This window comes from Rana temporaria, chromosome 12 (genome assembly GCF_905171775.1).
Source record: "Rana temporaria chromosome 12, aRanTem1.1, whole genome shotgun sequence".
NCBI lineage: Eukaryota > Metazoa > Chordata > Amphibia > Anura > Ranidae > Rana > Rana temporaria.
In genome coordinates, this window is record NC_053500.1 from 12,228,172 (window position 1) to 12,233,132 (window position 4,961).

Consider the following 4,961-nt stretch of genomic DNA (forward strand, 5'->3'; position numbering starts at 1 on the left):
CTTCTGTCTAATATGTAAAGTTTTCTGCAATGCCGTGAGGTTTTAGGATGACGTGGAAATCCACAGAAGTTTAAATGGAAGTGATCTCCCATCTCTGACTTTTACCTATAGGCCAGCCTAGAATAAGGTCTACCTATAGGTAGTGTAAATATCTCCTAAACGTACACAATTTAGGAGATATTATACTTGACGTGCAGCCGGTGACGTCACCAGCGCATGCGCTCTGAAGGAACAATCATCTGGGCCGTTCCTTCAGGGCCCTGTGTCATGGACGGTGGCTCCCGCGCACATGCATGCATACTAGCACTTTATAACTTTACCCTTTAGGTTGCAAAAGAATAAAACACAGCAGTTTACTACTGCTTTAACCACTTAAGCCCCGGACCAATATGCTGGCTAAAGACCCAAGGGGTTTTTACAGTTCGGGACTGCGTCGCTTTAACAGACAATTGCGCGGTCGTGCGAAGTGGCTCCCAAACAAAATTGGCGTCCTTTTTTCCCCACAAATAGAGCTTTATTTTGGTGGTATTTGATCACCTCTGCGGTTTTTATTTTTTGCGCTATAAACAAAAATAGAGCGACAATTTTGAAAAAAATTCAATATTTTTTACTTTTTGCTATAATAAAAATCCCCCAAAAACATATATAATTTTTTTTTTCCTCAGTTTAGACCAATACGTATTCTTCTACCTATTTTTGGTAAAAAAAAATCGCAATAATCGTTTATGGGTTGGTTTGCGCAAAATTTATAGCGTTTACAAAATAGGGGATAGTTTTTTTGCATTTTTTTTTTATTTTTTTTTTTTTTACTACTAATGGCGGCGATCAGCGATTTTTTTCGTGACTGCGACATTATGGCGGACACTTCGGACAATTTTGACACATTTTTGGGACAATTGTCATTTTCACAGCAAAAAATGCACTTAAATTGCATTGTTTATTGTGAAAATGACAGTTGCAGTTTGGGAGTTAACCACAGGGGGCGCTGTAGGAGTTAGGGTTTACTTTGTGTGTGTTTACAACTGTAGGGGGGTGTGGCTGTAGGTGTGACGTCATCGATCGTGTCTCCCCTATAAAGGGGATGACGCGATCGATACGCCGCCACAGTGAAGCACGGGGAAGCCGTGTTAACACACGGCTCTCCCCGTTCTTCAGCTCCGGGGAGCGATCGCGACGGAGCAGCTATAAACAAATAGCCGCGCCATCGTCCCGGATGGCTCCCCGAGCGGACCCGACCTCCGCATGTACCGGGGGGGTCCCGATCGGACCCCCCACCCACGTCTAGCAGAGGACGTACAGGTACGTACATGTGCCTGTCCGTGCCATTCTGCTGACGTATATGTACATGAGGAGGTCGGGAAGTGGTTAAAGGGATACTTGAATCCATCCCAAAGTTGTTCTATCGGGTTGAGGTCAGGACTCTGTACAGGCCAGTCAAGTTCCTCCACCCCAAACTCCCTCATCTATATCTTTATGGACTTTGCTTTGTGCACTGGTCCAAATCATTGGGTGGAGGGGGGATTATAGTGTGGGGTTGTTTTTCAGGGGTTGGGTTGGCCCCTTAGTTCCAGTGACGGGAACTCTTAAGGCGTCAGCATACCAAGACATGTTGGACAATTTCATGCCCCAACTTTGTGGAAAGAGTTTGGGGACGGCCCCTTCCTGTTCCAACATGACTGCGCACCAGTGTACAGAGCAAAAGCAAGGTCCATAAGAGCACTTTCACACGGACAGCGTGCCCGCGTTAGCATTAAAGCGCTGCTAGTTTTAGCGATGCTTTACTGTCATTTTAGAGGTGCTTTTCGGCCGCTAGTGTGGCCCTTTTAACCCCCCCGCTAACGACCAATTAAAGGGTTAAAAGCACACTACCAATCGCTCTGCCGGCGCTTCGGTGGTGCTGCCAATTGATTTATTTCAATGGGCAGGGACGTATTAGAAGCAGTGTATACACCGCTCCTAAAGCGCCCCAAAGATGCTGCTTGCAGGACTTTTTTTTTTTTTTTTTTTTACATCCTGTTAGTGCCCCAGTGTGAAAGAACTGGCTTTTACACTGGGACTGCAGATGAGGCATTTTTTCAAAAACGCCTCCAGTGTGAAAGGGGTCTAAAGAAATGGATGAGCAAGTTTGGGGTGGAAGAACTTGATTGGCCTGCACAGAGTCCTGACCTCAACTAGAGCGGAGGCTGCGAGCCAGGCCTTCTTGTCCAACATCCATGCCTGACCTCACAACTGTTCTTCTAGAACATGGGTGCTCAACCCGTGGCCCTCCAGCTGTTGCGGAACTACAAGTCTTATTGCAAGCTACTGACAGTTTAAAAGCATGACTCCCAAAGGCAGAGGCATGATGGGAATTGTAGTAGTTTTGCAACAGCTGGAGGGCCGCAGGTTGAGCACCTATGTTCTAGAAGAATGGTCAAACATTCCCATAGACACTCCTATACTTTGGACAGCCTTCCCAGAAGAGTTGAAGCTGTTAGAGCAGCAAAGGGCGGGGCCAACTCAATATTGAACCCTACGGACTAATAGCTAGATTCAGAGAGATTTACGGCGGCCTATCAGTAGATACGCCGTCGTAACTCTGAATCTACGCCGTCGTAAAATTAAACGTATTCTGGAAACCAGATACGCTTAAATTAGGCTAAGATACGAGCGGCGTAAGTCTCCTACGCCGCTCTTAGGGTGCATATTTATGCTGTATCTTAGGGTGCATATTTATGCTGGCCGCTAGGTGGCGCTTCCGTTTTTTTTTTCGCGTCGAATATGCAAATGAGCAGGATACGCCGATTCACGAACGTATGTGCGTCCGTCGCAATTAGTTACGCCGTTTACGTAAGAGATACGCCGGCATAAAGATAAAGCTGCTCCCTAGGTGGCGCAGCCCATGCAAGGTATGGACGTCGGAACAAACCTATCTTTTTACGTCGTTTGCGTAAGTCGTATGCAAATAGGGCTGGACGGAATTTACGTTCACGTCCAAACCAATACGTGCTTGCGGCGTACTTTGGAGCAATGCACACTGGGATATGTCCACGGACGGCGCATGCCCCGTTCGTTAAAAACGTCAATCACGTCGGGTCACGAGTCATTAACACAAAACACGCCCCCCTGTTCCTCATTTGAATTAGGCGCGCTTACGCCGGCCCACTTACGCTACGCCGCCGTAACTTAGGAGGCAAGTGCTTTGTGAATACAGCACTTGCCTCTCTTGACTTACGGCGGCGTAGCGTATATGCGATACGCTACGCCACCTCAAAGTAAAGCCAGTCTTTCTGAATCTGGCTATAAGACTGGGATGTCATTAATGTTCATATGTGTAAAGGCAGGTGTCCCAATACTTTTGACAATATAGTAAAAAAAAAAAAAGATTGCCATTTTATTCCCTAAGGTCTTTGCTAAAAAAAAAAAAAATGTTTCGGGGGTTCTAAGTAATTTCCGAGCAAATAATACTGATTTAAACTTGTAAACAAAAAATGCCCAAAAAGTTTTATGTATACATAGATTACGCAGACCGTGGCCAATCCTTCATTGCGCGGATGTCTGTCACAGAGTCGCATTTTTTATTTGTGTAACAATACTGTACAGAACATTACAGCATTTCAAGGTGGAGTTTAATGTCTGTCTCAATTGCTTCTGTAGATTGAAGGCCACTTTCTTTTTATTTTTCTTGTACTGTCTTGTTCCTATTGTTTTTTTTTTTATGTTTCTTTTCTTTGTTGTATGAAACTTCAAAAACTCGAAGAACCCTGTTTTTCCAGATGTAGAATAAAGCCTGCTTTCCAAGTAAAGCCTATCTAAGCCTGCATGGCCCGGGGGGGTTACTTTTAAAGCAAAGCAAGGTTTGACTCTTGGTAAGGACATGGGGCAGATTCACAGAAGAAGTACGCCGGCGTATCTACTGATACGCTGGCGTACGTTCAAATTTCCCGCGTCGTATCTTTAATTTGAATCCTCAAACCAAGATACGACGGCTTCTGGGTTCAATCCGACTGGCGTACGGCTTCGTACGCCTTCGGATCGTAAATGCAATACTTCGGTGCCCGCTGGGTGCAGTTTGCGTCGTTTTCCGCGTCGGGTATGCTAATTGGCTTTTTCCGTCGATCCACGAGCGTACGCGCGGCCGTCGCATTCTCTTACGTCGTCGCTAGTCGGCTTTTCCCGGCGCATAGTTAAAGCTGCTATTTTGTGGTGTATAGTTAGACTTGCCATGTTAAAGTATGGCCGTCGTTCCCGCGTCGAATTAAATATTTTTTATTTTTTTTGCGTAAGTCGTCCGTGAATAGGAAAGGACGTAACTCACGTCTAAGTTCAAAAAATTACGTTGGTGCGACGTCATTTCGCGCAAAGCACGGCGGGAAATTTCGAAATGAAGCATGTGCAGTTCATTCTGCGCGGGGACGCGCTTCATTTAAATGAATCACGCCCCCTACCCGCCGATTTGAATTACACGCCGAGAGATACACTACGCCGCCGTAACTTACGGCGCAAAATCTTCCTGGATTCGACTTGGAGCCAGGTAAGATACGGCGGCGTAGCGCATCTCTGATACGCTGCGCCTTTCTAATTCTACGTGAATCTGGCCCATTGTGCCTAGAGCTGAACACCGAACTCCAGTTAAGGTGTCGCCAAACCCACATCATAAAAAAAAAAAAGATACCAATAAATGGTGTATTACATGCTGTTCATAGTCACTCAGTCACTATGGGATTGGTTTTCTCTATTCTGCAACAAACCTGGTTGATCCTGCTGCTCTCTATCTCCCCCTTCTGTCCATGTCCCCAATTCAGCTAGGGATTTTGCAGAACAGTGTTGTCAGTTTTGCACATGCTCAGTTTTTAGTAATTTTTTTGCATATACACAGTGACACATGTGGGCGTATACACAGTGATAAATGACAGCCCACTCCCACCCTCCTCCTCCTCCATGCCCACTAAACCAGCTAAACACAATGGCCCAGATTCAGG